The 21,392-nt window shown below is 37.8% G+C and overlaps 18 non-coding genes across 18 annotated transcripts; 9 read left to right on the top strand and 9 right to left on the bottom strand.

Moving 5' to 3' along the window:
* The first annotated feature begins 500 nt into the window (after positions 1-500).
* Positions 501-582, top strand: TRNAS-UGA (transfer RNA serine (anticodon UGA)). Its single transcript has one exon. It is a non-coding gene; the product is annotated as a tRNA-Ser (tRNA).
* A 1,282-nt stretch (positions 583-1,864) lies between these two features.
* Positions 1,865-1,938, bottom strand: TRNAT-AGU (transfer RNA threonine (anticodon AGU)). The gene has a single exon. It is a non-coding gene; the product is annotated as a tRNA-Thr (tRNA).
* Positions 1,939-2,061: 123 nt separating this feature from the next.
* TRNAS-UGA (transfer RNA serine (anticodon UGA)) lies at positions 2,062-2,143 on the top strand. The gene has a single exon. It is a non-coding gene; the product is annotated as a tRNA-Ser (tRNA).
* A 1,281-nt stretch (positions 2,144-3,424) lies between these two features.
* Positions 3,425-3,498, bottom strand: TRNAT-AGU (transfer RNA threonine (anticodon AGU)). The gene has a single exon. It is a non-coding gene; the product is annotated as a tRNA-Thr (tRNA).
* A 123-nt stretch (positions 3,499-3,621) lies between these two features.
* TRNAS-UGA (transfer RNA serine (anticodon UGA)) lies at positions 3,622-3,703 on the top strand. The gene has a single exon. It is a non-coding gene; the product is annotated as a tRNA-Ser (tRNA).
* Positions 3,704-4,984: 1,281 nt separating this feature from the next.
* On the bottom strand, positions 4,985-5,058 carry TRNAT-AGU (transfer RNA threonine (anticodon AGU)). Its single transcript has one exon. It is a non-coding gene; the product is annotated as a tRNA-Thr (tRNA).
* A 123-nt stretch (positions 5,059-5,181) lies between these two features.
* TRNAS-UGA (transfer RNA serine (anticodon UGA)) lies at positions 5,182-5,263 on the top strand. Its single transcript has one exon. It is a non-coding gene; the product is annotated as a tRNA-Ser (tRNA).
* A 1,281-nt stretch (positions 5,264-6,544) lies between these two features.
* Positions 6,545-6,618, bottom strand: TRNAT-AGU (transfer RNA threonine (anticodon AGU)). The gene has a single exon. It is a non-coding gene; the product is annotated as a tRNA-Thr (tRNA).
* A 123-nt stretch (positions 6,619-6,741) lies between these two features.
* TRNAS-UGA (transfer RNA serine (anticodon UGA)) lies at positions 6,742-6,823 on the top strand. Its single transcript has one exon. It is a non-coding gene; the product is annotated as a tRNA-Ser (tRNA).
* A 930-nt stretch (positions 6,824-7,753) lies between these two features.
* TRNAS-UGA (transfer RNA serine (anticodon UGA)) lies at positions 7,754-7,835 on the top strand. The gene has a single exon. It is a non-coding gene; the product is annotated as a tRNA-Ser (tRNA).
* Positions 7,836-9,117: 1,282 nt separating this feature from the next.
* On the bottom strand, positions 9,118-9,191 carry TRNAT-AGU (transfer RNA threonine (anticodon AGU)). The gene has a single exon. It is a non-coding gene; the product is annotated as a tRNA-Thr (tRNA).
* A 123-nt stretch (positions 9,192-9,314) lies between these two features.
* TRNAS-UGA (transfer RNA serine (anticodon UGA)) lies at positions 9,315-9,396 on the top strand. The gene has a single exon. It is a non-coding gene; the product is annotated as a tRNA-Ser (tRNA).
* Positions 9,397-10,677: 1,281 nt separating this feature from the next.
* On the bottom strand, positions 10,678-10,751 carry TRNAT-AGU (transfer RNA threonine (anticodon AGU)). Its single transcript has one exon. It is a non-coding gene; the product is annotated as a tRNA-Thr (tRNA).
* A 123-nt stretch (positions 10,752-10,874) lies between these two features.
* On the top strand, positions 10,875-10,956 carry TRNAS-UGA (transfer RNA serine (anticodon UGA)). Its single transcript has one exon. It is a non-coding gene; the product is annotated as a tRNA-Ser (tRNA).
* A 1,942-nt stretch (positions 10,957-12,898) lies between these two features.
* On the top strand, positions 12,899-12,980 carry TRNAS-UGA (transfer RNA serine (anticodon UGA)). Its single transcript has one exon. It is a non-coding gene; the product is annotated as a tRNA-Ser (tRNA).
* A 6,616-nt stretch (positions 12,981-19,596) lies between these two features.
* TRNAT-AGU (transfer RNA threonine (anticodon AGU)) lies at positions 19,597-19,670 on the bottom strand. The gene has a single exon. It is a non-coding gene; the product is annotated as a tRNA-Thr (tRNA).
* A 483-nt stretch (positions 19,671-20,153) lies between these two features.
* TRNAT-AGU (transfer RNA threonine (anticodon AGU)) lies at positions 20,154-20,227 on the bottom strand. The gene has a single exon. It is a non-coding gene; the product is annotated as a tRNA-Thr (tRNA).
* Positions 20,228-20,710: 483 nt separating this feature from the next.
* Positions 20,711-20,784, bottom strand: TRNAT-AGU (transfer RNA threonine (anticodon AGU)). Its single transcript has one exon. It is a non-coding gene; the product is annotated as a tRNA-Thr (tRNA).
* Between the last annotated feature and the right edge of the window lie 608 nt (positions 20,785-21,392).

Raw genomic sequence — 21,392 nt, 5'->3', positions numbered from 1 at the left:
TTTATTTGCAAAGTTATGAGCATTTATTTATATATACTAATGTAGCTCTAATAGCCAAATAGGAGATGACTCCTTTTTACTCTGGGCAGCTAATGTTTTCTGTATGACGCTGTCCAATCAGCATACAACTTCTCCCCCTTCCCTGTCCAGCAACACAGTGTGATCATATAGTACACTGCGTCCATTCCCGACTGTGTTTTCAACAGGTGATATCTTCGGTTCTGTCACAGCTAGAACTGTGATTTTGGTGTCATATGAAAGAGTAGAATCCAGTCTTTCAAATGCCACCAAATCTGCTTTTTTAGGTGGCCCACAGCCCGAGATATGGCTGTTTGAATTGATCCTCCTTCCCTGTAGCTTGAGTTTCACAATGTGTGTGAAGCAACTTCATGCTGATAGGACAGCATCAGATGCTGAGTTCAGAGCAAAAGACTGATCTCATATTTTAGGCTAGCCCCTTAGGTGTAGTTGCCAGAAGTCTTAACAGTCAGGGTACATAAGTTGTGATGGCCGAGTGGTTAAGGCGTTGGATTTGAAATCCAATGGGGTCTCCCTGCACAGGTTCAAGTCCTGTTCACAACGTTCTATTTTAAGAAGAGAACTTCCAGAAACATATTAAAGTTTGTCACCTATAGAAAGAGTTATTTTAATTCCATCCTCTTTATCACTGATTAATTACATTAATAATAGTGGTTCCAGCTGTGCCCCTGGCTTACAACTCTGAAAAGCGAGCAATATTTAGAGTATAAATCACTATAACTACAGCATCCCATTTGTCCAGACTTTTATTTTCCTCTTGATAAAAACAAATCAGGTTGGTTGGACAACTTCTGTCCTTAGTAAATCTCTGCTTGCTGTCAATTATAATACTATTTTCTGTCACATACTCCTGTATATAGTCCCTTAAATGGACTCTGTCACCAGTTTATCAATTCCCAATTTCCTAACTAGCCTAATAGGCGCTATGATGCTGATAACTACAGTGTGATTTGTTGTTTTTTTTTAAAAAAACGTTTATTTGCAAAGTTATGAGCATTTATTTATATATACTAATGTAGCTGTAATAGCCAAATAGGAGATGACTCCTTTTTACTCTGGGCAGCTAATGTTTTCTGTATGACGCTGTCCAATCAGCATACAACTTCTCCCCCTTCCCTGTCCAGCAACACAGTGTGATCATATAGTACACTGCGTCCATTCCCGACTGTGTTTTCAACAGGTGATATCTTCGGTTCTGTCACAGCTAGAACTGTGATTTTGGTGTCATATGAAAGAGTAGAATCCAGTCTTTCAAATGCCACCAAATCTGCTTTTTTAGGTGGCCCACAGCCCGAGATATGGCTGTTTGAATTGATCCTCCTTCCCTGTAGCTTGAGTTTCACAATGTGTGTGAAGCAACTTCATGCTGATAGGACAGCATCAGATGCTGAGAGTCAGCTCCACCTCAGGAGAATTGCTGCTGTTACCTCCCAGATGTCTAATAAAGGCTAAATTACATATTTAGAAAATGCTCATAATTTTGCAAATAATAAACATTTTTTTTACTACAAATCACCCTGTAGTTATCAGCAGCAAAGCACCAATTAGACTAGTTAGGAGTTAGGGACCTGATAAACTGGTAACAGAGTCCCTTTAAGAGCTCTTCAAAAGTTTTTCCCACAATGGATGTTAAACTTACTGGTCTATAATTACTTTGTATTGAACTTACTACTTATAGAAAACTCAATGACATTCATGGGGTCTCTGTCACCAATGAAAAACCCGATAGATTTTTAATTGCCTATAAAGAATTTGATTCATCATATACTTTAGTTATGTAAACTTAAATAATAAACAAGTGAATAAACTAAAGCAACAAATAGCAAGGCACTGCTGAGATTTGAACTCAGGATCTCCTGTTTACTAGACAGGCGCTTTAACCAACTAAGCCACAGCACCAAAGCACTTTTCTTCTCACGGTGTCCTACCACACAGCTCAGTTCAGAGCAAAAGACTGATCTCATATTTTAGGCTAGCCCCTTAGGTGTAGTTGCCAGAAGTCTTAACAGTCAGGGTACATAAGTTGTGATGGCCGAGTGGTTAAGGCGTTGGATTTGAAATCCAATGGGGTCTCCCTGCACAGGTTCAAGTCCTGTTCACAACGTTCTATTTTAAGAAGAGAACTTCCAGAAACAAATTAAAGTTTGTCACCTATAGAAAGAGTTATTTTAATTCCATCCTCTTTATCACTGATTAATTACATTAATAATAGTGGTTCCAGCTGTGCCCCTGGCTTACAACTCTGAAAAGCGAGCAATATTTAGAGTATAAATCACTATAACTACAGCATCCCATTTGTCCAGACTTTTATTTTCCTCTTGATAAAAACAAATCAGGTTGGTTGGACAACTTCTGTCCTTAGTAAATCTCTGCTTGCTGTCAATTATAATACTATTTTCTGTCACATACTCCTGTATATAGTCCCTTAAATGGACTCTGTCACCAGTTTATCAATTCCCAATTTCCTAACTAGCCTAATAGGCGCTATGATGCTGATAACTACAGTGTGATTTGTTGTTTTCTTTTTAAAAACGTTTATTTGCAAAGTTATGAGCATTTATTTATATATACTAATGTAGCTCTAATAGCCAAATAGGAGATGACTCCTTTTTACTCTGGGCAGCTAATGTTTTCTGTATGACGCTGTCCAATCAGCATACAACTTCTCCCCCTTCCCTGTCCAGCAACACAGTGTGATCATATAGTACACTGCGTCCATTCCCGACTGTGTTTTCAACAGGTGATATCTTCGGTTCTGTCACAGCTAGAACTGTGATTTTGGTGTCATATGAAAGAGTAGAATCCAGTCTTTCAAATGCCACCAAATCTGCTTTTTTAGGTGGCCCACAGCCCGAGATATGGCTGTTTGAATTGATCCTCCTTCCCTGTAGCTTGAGTTTCACAATGTGTGTGAAGCAACTTCATGCTGATAGGACAGCATCAGATGCTGAGAGTCAGCTCCACCTCAGAAGAATTGCTGCTGTTACCTCCCAGATGTCTAATAAAGGCTAAATTACATATTTAGAAAATGCTCATAATTTTGCAAATAATAAACATTTTTTTTACTACAAATCACCCTGTAGTTATCAGCAGCAAAGCACCAATTAGACTAGTTAGGAGTTAGGGACCTGATAAACTGGTAACAGAGTCCCTTTAAGAGCTCTTCAAAAGTTTTTCCCACAATGGATGTTAAACTTACTGGTCTATAATTACTTTGTATTGAACTTACTACTTATAGAAAACTCAATGACATTCATGGGGTCTCTGTCACCAATGAAAAACCCGATAGATTTTTAATTGCCTATAAAGAATTTGATTCATCATATACTTTAGTTATGTAAACTTAAATAATAAACAAGTGAATAAACTAAAGCAACAAATAGCAAGGCACTGCTGAGATTTGAACTCAGGATCTCCTGTTTACTAGACAGGCGCTTTAACCAACTAAGCCACAGCACCAAAGCACTTTTCTTCTCACGGTGTCCTACCACACAGCTCAGTTCAGAGCAAAAGACTGATCTCATATTTTAGGCTAGCCCCTTAGGTGTAGTTGCCAGAAGTCTTAACAGTCAGGGTACATAAGTTGTGATGGCCGAGTGGTTAAGGCGTTGGATTTGAAATCCAATGGGGTCTCCCTGCACAGGTTCAAGTCCTGTTCACAACGTTCTATTTTAAGAAGAGAACTTCCAGAAACAAATTAAAGTTTGTCACCTATAGAAAGAGTTATTTTAATTCCATCCTCTTTATCACTGATTAATTACATTAATAATAGTGGTTCCAGCTGTGCCCCTGGCTTACAACTCTGAAAAGCGAGCAATATTTAGAGTATAAATCACTATAACTACAGCATCCCATTTGTCCAGACTTTTATTTTCCTCTTGATAAAAACAAATCAGGTTGGTTGGACAACTTCTGTCCTTAGTAAATCTCTGCTTGCTGTCAATTATAATACTATTTTCTGTCACATACTCCTGTATATAGTCCCTTAAATGGACTCTGTCACCAGTTTATCAATTCCCAATTTCCTAACTAGCCTAATAGGCGCTATGATGCTGATAACTACAGTGTGATTTGTTGTTTTCTTTTTAAAAACGTTTATTTGCAAAGTTATGAGCATTTATTTATATATACTAATGTAGCTCTAATAGCCAAATAGGAGATGACTCCTTTTTACTCTGGGCAGCTAATGTTTTCTGTATGACGCTGTCCAATCAGCATACAACTTCTCCCCCTTCCCTGTCCAGCAACACAGTGTGATCATATAGTACACTGCGTCCATTCCCGACTGTGTTTTCAACAGGTGATATCTTCGGTTCTGTCACAGCTAGAACTGTGATTTTGGTGTCATATGAAAGAGTAGAATCCAGTCTTTCAAATGCCACCAAATCTGCTTTTTTAGGTGGCCCACAGCCCGAGATATGGCTGTTTGAATTGATCCCCCTTCCCTGTAGCTTGAGTTTCACAATGTGTGTGAAGCAGCTTCATGCTGATAGGACAGCATCAGATGCTGAGAGTCAGCTCCACCTCAGGAAAATTGCTGCTGTTACCTCCCAGATGTCTAATAAAGGCTAAATTACATATTTAGAAAATGCTCATAATTTTGCAAATAATAAACATTTTTTTTACTACAAATCACCCTGTAGTTATCAGCAGCAAAGCACCAATTAGACTAGTTAGGAGTTAGGGACCTGATAAACTGGTAACAGAGTCCCTTTAAGAGCTCTTCAAAAGTTTTTCCCACAATGGATGTTAAACTTACTGGTCTATAATTACTTTGTATTGAACTTACTACTTATAGAAAACTCAATGACATTCATGGGGTCTCTGTCACCAATGAAAAACCCGATAGATTTTTAATTGCCTATAAAGAATTTGATTCATCATATACTTTAGTTATGTAAACTTAAATAATAAACAAGTGAATAAACTAAAGCAACAAATAGCAAGGCACTGCTGAGATTTGAACTCAGGATCTCCTGTTTACTAGACAGGCGCTTTAACCAACTAAGCCACAGCACCAAAGCACTTTTCTTCTCACGGTGTCCTACCACACAGCTCAGTTCAGAGCAAAAGACTGATCTCATATTTTAGGCTAGCCCCTTAGGTGTAGTTGCCAGAAGTCTTAACAGTCAGGGTACATAAGTTGTGATGGCCGAGTGGTTAAGGCGTTGGATTTGAAATCCAATGGGGTCTCCCTGCACAGGTTCAAGTCCTGTTCACAACGTTCTATTTTAAGAAGAGAACTTCCAGAAACAAATTAAAGTTTGTCACCTATAGAAAGAGTTATTTTAATTCCATCCTCTTTATCACTGATTAATTACATTAATAATAGTGGTTCCAGCTGTGCCCCTGGCTTACAACTCTGAAAAGCGAGCAATATTTAGAGTATAAATCACTATAACTACAGCATCCCATTTGTCCAGACTTTTATTTTCCTCTTGATAAAAACAAATCAGGTTGGTTGGACAACTTCTGTCCTTAGTAAATCTCTGCTTGCTGTCAATTATAATACTATTTTCTGTCACATACTCCTGTATATAGTCCCTTAAATGGACTCTGTCACCAGTTTATCAATTCCCAATTTCCTAACTAGCCTAATAGGCGCTATGATGCTGATAACTACAGTGTGATTTGTTGTTTTCTTTTTAAAAACGTTTATTTGCAAAGTTATGAGCATTTATTTATATATACTAATGTAGCTCTAATAGCCAAATAGGAGATGACTCCTTTTTACTCTGGGCAGCTAATGTTTTCTGTATGACGCTGTCCAATCAGCATACAACTTCTCCCCCTTCCCTGTCCAGCAACACAGTGTGATCATATAGTACACTGCGTCCATTCCCGACTGTGTTTTCAACAGGTGATATCTTCGGTTCTGTCACAGCTAGAACTGTGATTTTGGTGTCATATGAAAGAGTAGAATCCAGTCTTTCAAATGCCACCAAATCTGCTTTTTTAGGTGGCCCACAGCCCGAGATATGGCTGTTTGAATTGATCCTCCTTCCCTGTAGCTTGAGTTTCACAATGTGTGTGAAGCAACTTCATGCTGATAGGACAGCATCAGATGCTGAGAGTCAGCTCCACCTCAGAAGAATTGCTGCTGTTACCTCCCAGATGTCTAATAAAGGCTAAATTACATATTTAGAAAATGCTCATAATTTTGCAAATAATAAACATTTTTTTTACTACAAATCACCCTGTAGTTATCAGCAGCAAAGCACCAATTAGACTAGTTAGGAGTTAGGGACCTGATAAACTGGTAACAGAGTCCCTTTAAGAGCTCTTCAAAAGTTTTTCCCACAATGGATGTTAAACTTACTGGTCTATAATTACTTTGTATTGAACTTACTACTTATAGAAAACTCAATGACATTCATGGGGTCTCTGTCACCAATGAAAAACCCGATAGATTTTTAATTGCCTATAAAGAATTTGATTCATCATATACTTTAGTTATGTAAACTTAAATAATAAACAAGTGAATAAACTAAAGCAACAAATAGCAAGGCACTGCTGAGATTTGAACTCAGGATCTCCTGTTTACTAGACAGGCGCTTTAACCAACTAAGCCACAGCACCAAAGCACTTTTCTTCTCACGGTGTCCTACCACACAGCTCAGTTCAGAGCAAAAGACTGATCTCATATTTTAGGCTAGCCCCTTAGGTGTAGTTGCCAGAAGTCTTAACAGTCAGGGTACATAAGTTGTGATGGCCGAGTGGTTAAGGCGTTGGATTTGAAATCCAATGGGGTCTCCCTGCACAGGTTCAAGTCCTGTTCACAACGTTCTATTTTAAGAAGAGAACTTCCAGAAACAAATTAAAGTTTGTCACCTATAGAAAGAGTTATTTTAATTCCATCCTCTTTATCACTGATTAATTACATTAATAATAGTGGTTCCAGCTGTGCCCCTGGCTTACAACTCTGAAAAGCGAGCAATATTTAGAGTATAAATCACTATAACTACAGCATCCCATTTGTCCAGACTTTTATTTTCCTCTTGATAAAAACAAATCAGGTTGGTTGGACAACTTCTGTCCTTAGTAAATCTCTGCTTGCTGTCAATTATAATACTATTTTCTGTCACATACTCCTGTATATAGTCCCTTAAATGGACTCTGTCACCAGTTTATCAATTCCCAATTTCCTAACTAGCCTAATAGGCGCTATGATGCTGATAACTACAGTGTGATTTGTTGTTTTCTTTTTAAAAACGTTTATTTGCAAAGTTATGAGCATTTATTTATATATACTAATGTAGCTCTAATAGCCAAATAGGAGATGACTCCTTTTTACTCTGGGCAGCTAATGTTTTCTGTATGACGCTGTCCAATCAGCATACAACTTCTCCCCCTTCCCTGTCCAGCAACACAGTGTGATCATATAGTACACTGCGTCCATTCCCGACTGTGTTTTCAACAGGTGATATCTTCGGTTCTGTCACAGCTAGAACTGTGATTTTGGTGTCATATGAAAGAGTAGAATCCAGTCTTTCAAATGCCACCAAATCTGCTTTTTTAGGTGGCCCACAGCCCGAGATATGGCTGTTTGAATTGATCCTCCTTCCCTGTAGCTTGAGTTTCACAATGTGTGTGAAGCAACTTCATGCTGATAGGACAGCATCAGATGCTGAGTTCAGAGCAAAAGACTGATCTCATATTTTAGGCTAGCCCCTTAGGTGTAGTTGCCAGAAGTCTTAACAGTCAGGGTACATAAGTTGTGATGGCCGAGTGGTTAAGGCGTTGGATTTGAAATCCAATGGGGTCTCCCTGCACAGGTTCAAGTCCTGTTCACAACGTTCTATTTTAAGAAGAGAACTTCCAGAAACATATTAAAGTTTGTCACCTATAGAAAGAGTTATTTTAATTCCATCCTCTTTATCACTGATTAATTACATTAATAATAGTGGTTCCAGCTGTGCCCCTGGCTTACAACTCTGAAAAGCGAGCAATATTTAGAGTATAAATCACTATAACTACAGCATCCCATTTGTCCAGACTTTTATTTTCCTCTTGATAAAAACAAATCAGGTTGGTTGGACAACTTCTGTCCTTAGTAAATCTCTGCTTGCTGTCAATTATAATACTATTTTCTGTCACATACTCCTGTATATAGTCCCTTAAATGGACTCTGTCACCAGTTTATCAATTCCCAATTTCCTAACTAGCCTAATAGGCGCTATGATGCTGATAACTACAGTGTGATTTGTTGTTTTTTTTTAAAAAAACGTTTATTTGCAAAGTTATGAGCATTTATTTATATATACTAATGTAGCTGTAATAGCCAAATAGGAGATGACTCCTTTTTACTCTGGGCAGCTAATGTTTTCTGTATGACGCTGTCCAATCAGCATACAACTTCTCCCCCTTCCCTGTCCAGCAACACAGTGTGATCATATAGTACACTGCGTCCATTCCCGACTGTGTTTTCAACAGGTGATATCTTCGGTTCTGTCACAGCTAGAACTGTGATTTTGGTGTCATATGAAAGAGTAGAATCCAGTCTTTCAAATGCCACCAAATCTGCTTTTTTAGGTGGCCCACAGCCCGAGATATGGCTGTTTGAATTGATCCTCCTTCCCTGTAGCTTGAGTTTCACAATGTGTGTGAAGCAACTTCATGCTGATAGGACAGCATCAGATGCTGAGAGTCAGCTCCACCTCAGGAGAATTGCTGCTGTTACCTCCCAGATGTCTAATAAAGGCTAAATTACATATTTAGAAAATGCTCATAATTTTGCAAATAATAAACATTTTTTTTACTACAAATCACCCTGTAGTTATCAGCAGCAAAGCACCAATTAGACTAGTTAGGAGTTAGGGACCTGATAAACTGGTAACAGAGTCCCTTTAAGAGCTCTTCAAAAGTTTTTCCCACAATGGATGTTAAACTTACTGGTCTATAATTACTTTGTATTGAACTTACTACTTATAGAAAACTCAATGACATTCATGGGGTCTCTGTCACCAATGAAAAACCCGATAGATTTTTAATTGCCTATAAAGAATTTGATTCATCATATACTTTAGTTATGTAAACTTAAATAATAAACAAGTGAATAAACTAAAGCAACAAATAGCAAGGCACTGCTGAGATTTGAACTCAGGATCTCCTGTTTACTAGACAGGCGCTTTAACCAACTAAGCCACAGCACCAAAGCACTTTTCTTCTCACGGTGTCCTACCACACAGCTCAGTTCAGAGCAAAAGACTGATCTCATATTTTAGGCTAGCCCCTTAGGTGTAGTTGCCAGAAGTCTTAACAGTCAGGGTACATAAGTTGTGATGGCCGAGTGGTTAAGGCGTTGGATTTGAAATCCAATGGGGTCTCCCTGCACAGGTTCAAGTCCTGTTCACAACGTTCTATTTTAAGAAGAGAACTTCCAGAAACAAATTAAAGTTTGTCACCTATAGAAAGAGTTATTTTAATTCCATCCTCTTTATCACTGATTAATTACATTAATAATAGTGGTTCCAGCTGTGCCCCTGGCTTACAACTCTGAAAAGCGAGCAATATTTAGAGTATAAATCACTATAACTACAGCATCCCATTTGTCCAGACTTTTATTTTCCTCTTGATAAAAACAAATCAGGTTGGTTGGACAACTTCTGTCCTTAGTAAATCTCTGCTTGCTGTCAATTATAATACTATTTTCTGTCACATACTCCTGTATATAGTCCCTTAAATGGACTCTGTCACCAGTTTATCAATTCCCAATTTCCTAACTAGCCTAATAGGCGCTATGATGCTGATAACTACAGTGTGATTTGTTGTTTTCTTTTTAAAAACGTTTATTTGCAAAGTTATGAGCATTTATTTATATATACTAATGTAGCTCTAATAGCCAAATAGGAGATGACTCCTTTTTACTCTGGGCAGCTAATGTTTTCTGTATGACGCTGTCCAATCAGCATACAACTTCTCCCCCTTCCCTGTCCAGCAACACAGTGTGATCATATAGTACACTGCGTCCATTCCCGACTGTGTTTTCAACAGGTGATATCTTCGGTTCTGTCACAGCTAGAACTGTGATTTTGGTGTCATATGAAAGAGTAGAATCCAGTCTTTCAAATGCCACCAAATCTGCTTTTTTAGGTGGCCCACAGCCCGAGATATGGCTGTTTGAATTGATCCTCCTTCCCTGTAGCTTGAGTTTCACAATGTGTGTGAAGCAACTTCATGCTGATAGGACAGCATCAGATGCTGAGAGTCAGCTCCACCTCAGAAGAATTGCTGCTGTTACCTCCCAGATGTCTAATAAAGGCTAAATTACATATTTAGAAAATGCTCATAATTTTGCAAATAATAAACATTTTTTTTACTACAAATCACCCTGTAGTTATCAGCAGCAAAGCACCAATTAGACTAGTTAGGAGTTAGGGACCTGATAAACTGGTAACAGAGTCCCTTTAAGAGCTCTTCAAAAGTTTTTCCCACAATGGATGTTAAACTTACTGGTCTATAATTACTTTGTATTGAACTTACTACTTATAGAAAACTCAATGACATTCATGGGGTCTCTGTCACCAATGAAAAACCCGATAGATTTTTAATTGCCTATAAAGAATTTGATTCATCATATACTTTAGTTATGTAAACTTAAATAATAAACAAGTGAATAAACTAAAGCAACAAATAGCAAGGCACTGCTGAGATTTGAACTCAGGATCTCCTGTTTACTAGACAGGCGCTTTAACCAACTAAGCCACAGCACCAAAGCACTTTTCTTCTCACGGTGTCCTACCACACAGCTCAGTTCAGAGCAAAAGACTGATCTCATATTTTAGGCTAGCCCCTTAGGTGTAGTTGCCAGAAGTCTTAACAGTCAGGGTACATAAGTTGTGATGGCCGAGTGGTTAAGGCGTTGGATTTGAAATCCAATGGGGTCTCCCTGCACAGGTTCAAGTCCTGTTCACAACGTTCTATTTTAAGAAGAGAACTTCCAGAAACAAATTAAAGTTTGTCACCTATAGAAAGAGTTATTTTAATTCCATCCTCTTTATCACTGATTAATTACATTAATAATAGTGGTTCCAGCTGTGCCCCTGGCTTACAACTCTGAAAAGCGAGCAATATTTAGAGTATAAATCACTATAACTACAGCATCCCATTTGTCCAGACTTTTATTTTCCTCTTGATAAAAACAAATCAGGTTGGTTGGACAACTTCTGTCCTTAGTAAATCTCTGCTTGCTGTCAATTATAATACTATTTTCTGTCACATACTCCTGTATATAGTCCCTTAAATGGACTCTGTCACCAGTTTATCAATTCCCAATTTCCTAACTAGCCTAATAGGCGCTATGATGCTGATAACTACAGTGTGATTTGTTGTTTTCTTTTTAAAAACGTTTATTTGCAAAGTTATGAGCATTTATTTATATATACTAATGTAGCTCTAATAGCCAAATAGGAGATGACTCCTTTTTACTCTGGGCAGCTAATGTTTTCTGTATGACGCTGTCCAATCAGCATACAACTTCTCCCCCTTCCCTGTCCAGCAACACAGTGTGATCATATAGTACACTGCGTCCATTCCCGACTGTGTTTTCAACAGGTGATATCTTCGGTTCTGTCACAGCTAGAACTGTGATTTTGGTGTCATATGAAAGAGTAGAATCCAGTCTTTCAAATGCCACCAAATCTGCTTTTTTAGGTGGCCCACAGCCCGAGATATGGCTGTTTGAATTGATCCTCCTTCCCTGTAGCTTGAGTTTCACAATGTGTGTGAAGCAACTTCATGCTGATAGGACAGCATCAGATGCTGAGTTCAGAGCAAAAGACTGATCTCATATTTTAGGCTAGCCCCTTAGGTGTAGTTGCCAGAAGTCTTAACAGTCAGGGTACATAAGTTGTGATGGCCGAGTGGTTAAGGCGTTGGATTTGAAGTCCAATGGGGTCTCCCTGCACAGGTTCAAGTCCTGTTCACAACGTTCTATTTTAAGAAGAGAACTTGCAGAAACATATTAAAGTTTGTCACCTATAGAAAGAGTTATTTTAATTCCATCCTCTTTATCACTGATTAATTACATTAATAATAGTGGTTCCAGCTGTGCCCCTGGCTTACAACTCTGAAAAGCGAGCAATATTTAGAGTATAAATCACTATAACTACAGCATCCCATTTGTCCAGACTTTTATTTTCCTCTTGATAAAAACAAATCAGGTTGGTTGGACAACTTCTGTCCTTAGTAAATCTCTGCTTGCTGTCAATTATAATACTATTTTCTGTCACATACTCCTGTATATAGTCCCTTAAATGGACTCTGTCACCAGTTTATCAATTCCCAATTTCCTAACTAGCCTAATAGGCGCTATGATGCTGATAACTACAGTGTGATTTGTTGTTTTTTTTTTAAAAACGTTTATTTGCAAAGTTATGAGCATTTATTTATATATACTAATGTAGCTCTAATAGCCAAATAGGAGATGACTCCTTTTTACTCTGGGCAGCTAATGTTTTCTGTATGACGCTGTCCAATCAGCATACAACTTCTCCCCCTTCCCTGTCCAGCAACACAGTGTGATCATATAGTACACTGCGTCCATTCCCGACTGTGTTTTCAACAGGTGATATCTTCGGTTCTGTCACAGCTAGAACTGTGATTTTGGTGTCATATGAAAGAGTAGAATCCAGTCTTTCAAATGCCACCAAATCTGCTTTTTTAGGTGGCCCACAGCCCGAGATATGGCTGTTTGAATTGATCCTCCTTCCCTGTAGCTTGAGTTTCACAATGTGTGTGAAGCAACTTCATGCTGATAGGACAGCATCAGATGCTGAGTTCAGAGCAAAAGACTGATCTCATATTTTAGGCTAGCCCCTTAGGTGTAGTTGCCAGAAGTCTTAACAGTCAGGGTACATAAGTTGTGATGGCCGAGTGGTTAAGGCGTTGGATTTGAAATCCAATGGGGTCTCCCTGCACAGGTTCAAGTCCTGTTCACAACGTTCTATTTTAAGAAGAGAACTTCCAGAAACATATTAAAGTTTGTCACCTATAGAAAGAGTTATTTTAATTCCATCCTCTTTATCACTGATTAATTACATTAATAATAGTGGTTCCAGCTGTGCCCCTGGCTTACAACTCTGAAAAGCGAGCAATATTTAGAGTATAAATCACTATAACTACAGCATCCCATTTGTCCAGACTTTTATTTTCCTCTTGATAAAAACAAATCAGGTTGGTTGGACAACTTCTGTCCTTAGTAAATCTCTGCTTGCTGTCAATTATAATACTATTTTCTGTCACATACTCCTGTATATAGTCCCTTAAATGGACTCTGTCACCAGTTTATCAATTCCCAATTTCCTAACTAGCCTAATAGGCGCTATGATGCTGATAACTACAGTGTGATTTGTTGTTTTTTTTTTAAAAACGTTTATTTGCAAAGTTATGAGCATTTATTTATATATACTAATGTAGCTCTAATAGCCAAATAGGAGATGACTCCTTTTTACTCTGGATAGAGATTTGAGAGAGAAAAGCACGGCGCCACATAGTGTGAGTAAGCCCAAGAAATAACAAACTTAGTTTGACAGATGGAGGCTTACCACAGGTGAAAATGTCAGGAGCGGGTAAAAGGTAGATAAGTGATGGATGAGTGCTGCTGCCGAGATCCCAGCCGGTCAATCTTTGAAGGACCACCGCAATGTGAATGAGTAATTTGTTTGAAAAAACGGGACCCCATACGGCGCTGCTACTCAGGAACGAATGCAGTAGTAGTTTAGAATTGATACTTTATTGTAGGCTACGCGTTTCAATGCCGCACCGGCATCTTCCTCAGGCCACAAACATTTTAGTCTGAACAACAGCCCTTAAATACACCACGCGGGAGAAAAAAACCGCCAATGTAGACAGGGTTAAAGTGCAAGATGACGTAATCACTGTGAACAGTTCAAATATGACAGGTACACAAAGTAATCCAATAGTATATAATGCTAATTTAAACTAAAATCGGCAGAGTGGAAATAAAAATACGGTTTGGGATCTTACCATAAGAAACAAAGGGGGGGGGGGGGAAATTGCAAAAACATTAATGTCCATATCAATGAATTTAAACAGTTGCTAAAACACAATAAAATATACAGAAGTTTAGCGATGTATCGTACTTGCAATATTTCGCGGTAATTCACCATTTAATTAGGATGAAAACTAATTAAAAGAAAATAAACTGAATAAGTGAAAATCATAAAAACTGCTATTGAACCCATATAACTGGGAACTCAACTGGACGTAGAAACCATAAAAATAGTGTATATTTCAGTGAAAAAACAACAATCAACCATTAAGTTGATCTGAATGTCATTTATATTTTTATTTGTAGTAATTAACCTATGGAATAAAATAAGAACATTCCATCATATAAAGATGTAGGGGTCGAGTAATTAATTTGGATGAAAGGGAGGGCTATTTTGGACAATCTGAAATATGATTAAAGATAAAAGTTTAAAAGCTCAAGAAAAATACAGAAGTATATGCTGTATCAAAACAGCGATATTTTGCGGTAATTCAACACTTACTTGCAATCACAACGAATTTGTAAAAAAATGGATACAGGAGGAGAAAAAGATTAAATTTACTATAAACCCGTGGCAGCCAGACCCCAGAATATTTCGCGGTAATTCACCATTTAATTAGGATGAAAACGAATTAAAAGAAAATAAACTGAATAAGTGAAAATCATAAAAACTGCTATTGAACCCATATAGCTGGGAACTCAACTGGACGTAGAAACCATAAAAATAGTGTATATTTCAGTGAAAAAACAACAATCAACCATTAAGTTGATCTGAATGTCATTTATATTTTTATTTCTAGTAATTAACCTATGGAATAAAATAAGAACATTCCATCATATAAAGATGTAGGGGTCGAGTAATTAATTTGGATGAAAGGGAGGGCTATTTTGGACAATCTGAAATATGATTAAAGATAAAAGTTTAAAAGCTCAAGAAAAATACAGAAGTATATGCTGTATCAAAACAGCGATATTTTGCGGTAATTCAACAATTACTTGCAATCAAAACGAATTTGTAAAAAAATGGATTCAGGAGGAGAAAAAGATAAAATTTACTATAAACCCGTGGCAGCCAGACCCCAGAATAATCAGGGAAATCACTATTAATAGAACCACTGCTCATCCTTCACGATGATAATCATAGTACCAACAGCGATTAACCTGTGTAGTAAAATATGGAAAATTCACTACAGATACTACCAAAAATATATATATATATAAGTATTAAGTACACATATATAAGTTAGAGGTGAGTCCTATCTGCTAAAAAAACACAAATGTAAATGTGATAAAAAGGAGCATTAATCAAGATTAGTTTCCGAAATGTCATTCAAACCGTTTGGATGTAGGGTCAATAATTTAAATATCCAAAAATTTTCTCGTTGCTTGAGTTTTTGGAACCGGTTGGGAACGTCACAAGGAATTTGCTCAATAGGCGTAATGATAATTCTATTAAACTGGCAGTTATGGGATGAAGCACAGTGTCTCGAAACACTGTGTTTTAAAAACCCCTTAAGGACGTTATATCTATGTTTGTTGATCCTGCTTCTCAAACATTGGATAGTCCTCCCAATGTACTGTAAGTGGCACGAACACTCAAGGAGGTAAATTACAAAATTACTACCACAATTAAGGAAAGCCTTAATTGGGAAAATTTCTTTGGTTGTATTGGAACAGAAGGTCAATTTTTTGTGTGAGATATTATTACAACACAGACAACGTACTTGGCTGCACTTATAGGATCCATTCAAAACTGGTAAAACTCTGGGAATAGAAGGTTTAAGATTGTTAATACGACTAGGGGCCAATATATTCTTCAAATTAGCTGACCGTCTAAAGGTGATATTTGGTTTGTCAGGTAGAGAATTTTTGAGGAAAGGATCATTTCTCAAGATATGCCAATGTCTGGACAAAATAGATCTCACCAATTTATGTCCACTATTGTATGATGTAATAAAATTATTTGTAAACTTAATCTTGTTGGTATTAGTTTTTCCATTTTTATTAGTGCAATCGGTAGTATCCTCTGTCTTTTTCGTTTGGCTAACACAGGCCTTTTGGGTCAATTCTGCGGCTTTTGAACGTGCACCTTCAATAAGTTGTCTAGGGAAATTTTTCTCCTTAAATCTACTTTCCAAAACCTCACATTCCCTTACAAAATTAATTTCAGACGAGCAATTCTTCCTCACTCTCCTAAATTGGCCAAAGGGTACATTTTTAATCCACGGGGGGTAGTGGGCACTTCTGAAATCGATGTAGCTATTAACATCAACGTTTTTGAAGTGTGTTCTGGTATTAAAATTCCTGTTAATGTCATCAAAATCAATAGTTAAATCTAGAAAGTCAATACATGTACTGGAGAAAGTATAAGTGAAAGTTATTCCAAAGTCGTTCCTATTTAATGTTTCCATGAAGTCAGTAGCTTCTTTTTCTTCACCTTTCCATACAATAAATAAATCGTCTATAAAACGTCTGTAGAGTAAAATTTGTTCCTTAAAATTATGGCCATTAAAAATGTGTTTATCCTCAAACTCGCCCATATATAAGTTGGCATATGCCGGAGCGAATCTGGAGCCCATGGCACAGCCCTTTATTTGATTATAAAAATTATTTCCAAAGCTAAACACATTGTGCTTAAGGATGTATTCCACACAGTTCGTTAAAAATAGAATTTGTGCAGTTGGAATTTTGGGATTCGAAGCTAAGACCGATTCAATCACTTCAAGGCCTCTGTCATGGGGAATATTGCTATATAGGGCTGTGACGTCGGCTGTTAAGAAACACACTTTGGATAAGGGGGGTACAGTCAAAAGATTTTGTAAGTCATTAATAAGTTGAGTGGAATCCCTCAAATAAGAGGGTAGTTGTAATACAAATGGCTGTAGATGTAGATCTATATAGTGTGACAAATTACTGGTAAGGGATCCAATGCCAGAAATGATAGGACGGCCAGGAGGATTATTCATACATTTATGTATTTTTGGTAAGTGATATATAAATGGTAAACTAGGACATGGCATATTAAGGAAATTCTTTTCTTTTTTGGTCAGTAAACCCTCTGAAAAAGCTGCGTCTATGAAGGTTCTATATTCATCTATATATGAGGAAAGAGGATTAGCCACCAATCTTAAATAAAATGAACTGTCTGATAAAATTCTGGAGGTCTCCCTAAGATAATCACACCTGTTCTGTATAACGATGCCCCCTCCTTTATCTGCGGAGCGGATCACAATCTCCTTATTATTCCGTAGGGATTTGATAGCTTTTCTCTCTTTACTGGATAAATTGTCTGGCATGAATTGAGGTTTATCAAGCAACCGAAACTCATTTCCAACGAGTGTGGAGAAGATTTCCAGGAACGGACCTTGATGATGTATTGGATAAAAATTGGATTTGGGATGTACATCCACACTTAGAGCCAATTGGCTAGACATCCTCTCAACTGAGTCATTTTTAGGAGGAGCTAATGAGGAATCATCGGCCATGGAAAAATGTCTGGATAGGGTCAGCTTCCTGACAAACCTATTGAGGTCCATGAAGAGTTCAAAGGTGTCGGGAGGGGCTACTGGGCAAAAGGAAAGCCCTTTTCCCAATAAACTGGTTTCCCAAATATTCAATTTGTAGGTGGACAAGTTAAAAAGTTTCACTGTGTGTTCCTTTGTTTTTTGGACTGCAAGTGGATTAGTGACAGATTTACGGCTCCTTCCACCCCTCTTTCCTCTGTATCTTTGTCTGCTTCTAATTTTCTTTTTGTTGAAATTTTTTGAATGGTGGGAAAAAAACTGGTTATTGTCTGAATTTTGGGACTCGTAATGTACGGTACCAAGCAGTCCTTGCTTTTTAATGTTGGGGTTATTGGAGGCATAGTTAATTGGGACGGGAGCCCTAAAAAAGAAACAGCGGAAAGTGTGTTGTCCATACATATGGAGGGATGGTCAGAGGGAACGCCTAATGGTTTTTGAATTGATATATTCTGTCGGTCATCACAAAATGAATCATCAGAAATGAGGGATGACTCCACATCATGTACTGACAGGTCAAATTGTTCGTTAGAATTGTTATGCACAGACAATTGCATCAATGATGAATTACTATCCTGATCTAAAGTGTAGACTGAGTCATTGTGATGGGGAGACGGGGGGCATTTAAGGGAAGAAACACCGGTCTTTATATTGTAACGCAATAGTTCCGTCTCAAGATCTGTGGACTTGAAGGCGTTAATGGGTATGCTTGATAGTCGGTGATCGGATGGACACATAATGCCACCAGAACTAGTAGACCGAGAGCATGTGGATGGATTCTTATTCTCAGTGATGATACCATTAGCATTGCTGGGGCAAGTAGTAGAACAAGTCATATTAAAATTACGTTGAGGATTTTTGATCCCTAAGTGTGGGATTTCATTACTTCTATATTTCGGGTTATTTCTAGAAGACCTCACAAAAGTAGGAGACGAATATTGAAGTACATCTGTGGTAAATGCAACTCTGTTAGGAGGAATATTTTTTGATAGTGGTGGTTGCCTGAGTACTGTAGTGGGTGGGGAGATTGGTGGTTTGCACCCCACTCTCCAATCCCCGAGTTGATTAAGGGAATAATCGCCTCGGTCTCTTTTCAATTTATTGGCTTTTTTTGCTACTAGTTCTGCTACACAGTGTGTACACAGTGTGATTTGTTGTTTTTTTTTAAAAAACGTTTATTTGCAAAGTTATGAGCATTTATTTATATATACTAATGTAGCTCTAATAGCCAAATAGGAGATGACTCCTTTTTACTCTGGGCAGCTAATGTTTTCTGTATGATGCTGTCCAATCAGCATACAACTTCTCCCCCTTCCCTGTCCAGCAACACAGTGTGATCATATAGTACACTGCGTCCATTCCCGACTGTGTTTTCAACAGGTGATATCTTCGGTTCTGTCACAGCTAGAACTGTGATTTTGGTGTCATATGAAAGAGTAGAATCCAGTCTTTCAAATGCCACCAAATCTGCTTTTTTAGGTGGCCCACAGCCCGAGATATGGCTGTTTGAATTGATCCTCCTTCCCTGTAGCTTGAGTTTCACAATGTGTGTGAAGCAACTTCATGCTGATAGGACAGCATCAGATGCTGAGAGTCAGCTCCACCTCAGGAGAATTGCTGCTGTTACCTCCCAGATGTCTAATAAAGGCTAAATTACATATTTAGAAAATGCTCATAATTTTGCAAATAATAAACATTTTTTTTACTACAAATCACCCTGTAGTTATCAGCAGCAAAGCACCAATTAGACTAGTTAGGAGTTAGGGACCTGATAAACTGGTAACAGAGTCCCTTTAAGAGCTCTTCAAAAGTTTTTCCCACAATGGATGTTAAGCTTACTGGTCTATAATTACTTTGTATTGAACTTACTACTTATAGAAAACTCAATGACATTCATGGGGTCTCTGTCACCAATGAAAAACCCGATAGATTTTTAATTGCCTATAAAGAATTTGATTCATCATATACTTTAGTTATGTAAACTTAAATAATAAACAAGTGAATAAACTAAAGCAACAAATAGCAAGGCACTGCTGAGATTTGAACTCAGGATCTCCTGTTTACTAGACAGGCGCTTTAACCAACTAAGCCACAGCACCAAAGCACTTTTCTTCTCACGGTGTCCTACCACACAGCTCAGTTCAGAGCAAAAGACTGATCTCATATTTTAGGCTAGCCCCTTAGGTGTAGTTGCCAGAAGTCTTAACAGTCAGGGTACATAAGTTGTGATGGCCGAGTGGTTAAGGCGTTGGATTTTTTTTACTACAAATCACCCTGTAGTTATCAGCAGCAAAGCACCAATTAGACTAGTTAGGAGTTAGGGACCTGATAAACTGGTAACAGAGTCCCTTTAAGAGCTCTTCAAAAGTTTTTCCCACAATGGATGTTAAGCTTACTGGTCTATAATTACTTTGTATTGAACTTACTACTTATAGAAAACTCAATGACATTCATGGGGTCTCTGTCACCAATGAAAAACCCGATAGATTTTTAATTGCCTATAAAGAATTTGATTCATCATATACTTTAGTTATGTAAACTTAAATAATAAACAAGTGAATAAACTAAAGCAACAAATAGCAAGGCACTGCTGAGATTTGAACTCAGGATCTCCTGTTTACTAGACAGGCGCTTTAACCAACTAAGCCACAGCACCAAAGCACTTTTCTTCTCACGGTGTCCTACCACACAGCTCAGTTCAGAGCAAAAGACTGATCTCATATTTTAGGCTAGCCCCTTAGGTGTAGTTGCCAGAAGTCTTAACAGTCAGGGTACATAAGTTGTGATGGCCGAGTGGTTAAGGCGTTGGATTTTTTTTACTACAAATCACCCTGTAGTTATCAGCAGCAAAGCACCAATTAGACTAGTTAGGAGTTAGGGACCTGATAAACTGGTAACAGAGTCCCTTTAAGAGCTCTTCAAAAGTTTTTCCCACAATGGATGTTAAGCTTACTGGTCTATAATTACTTTGTATTGAACTTACTACTTATAGAAAACTCAATGACATTCATGGGGTCTCTGTCACCAATGAAAAACCCGATAGATTTTTAATTGCCTATAAAGAATTTGATTCATCATATACTTTAGTTATGTAAACTTAAATAATAAACAAGTGAATAAACTAAAGCAACAAATAGCAAGGCACTGCTGAGATTTGAACTCAGGATCTCCTGTTTACTAGACAGGCGCTTTAACCAACTAAGCCACAGCACCAAAGCACTTTTCTTCTCACGGTGTCCTACCACACAGCTCAGTTCAGAGCAAAAGACTGATCTCATATTTTAGGCTAGCCCCTTAGGTGTAGTTGCCAGAAGTCTTAACAGTCAGGGTACATAAGTTGTGATGGCCGAGTGGTTACGGCGTTGGATTTGAAATCCAATGGGGTCTCCCTGCACAGGTTCAAGTCCTGTTCACAACGTTCTATTTTAAGAAGAGAACTTCCAGAAACATATTAAAGTTTGTCACCTATAGAAAGAGTTATTTTAATTCCATCCTCTTTATCACTGATTAATTACATTAATAATAGTGGTTCCAGCTGTGCCCCTGGCTTACAACTCTGAAAAGCGAGCAATATTTAGAGTATAAATCACTATAACTACAGCATCCCATTTGTCCAGACTTTTATTTTCCTCTTGATAAAAACAAATCAGGTTGGTTGGACAACTTCTGTCCTTAGTAAATCTCTGCTTGCTGTCAATTATAATACTATTTTCTGTCACATACTCCTGTATATAGTCCCTTAAATGGACTCTGTCACCAGTTTATCAATTCCCAATTTCCTAACTAGCCTAATAGGCGCTATGATGCTGATAACTACAGTG

This window comes from Rhinoderma darwinii (assembly GCF_050947455.1).
Source record: "Rhinoderma darwinii isolate aRhiDar2 chromosome 3 unlocalized genomic scaffold, aRhiDar2.hap1 SUPER_3_unloc_13, whole genome shotgun sequence".
In the NCBI taxonomy this organism is placed as follows: Eukaryota; Metazoa; Chordata; class Amphibia; order Anura; family Rhinodermatidae; genus Rhinoderma; species Rhinoderma darwinii.
This window is presented reverse-complemented; position numbering and strand designations above follow the sequence as displayed.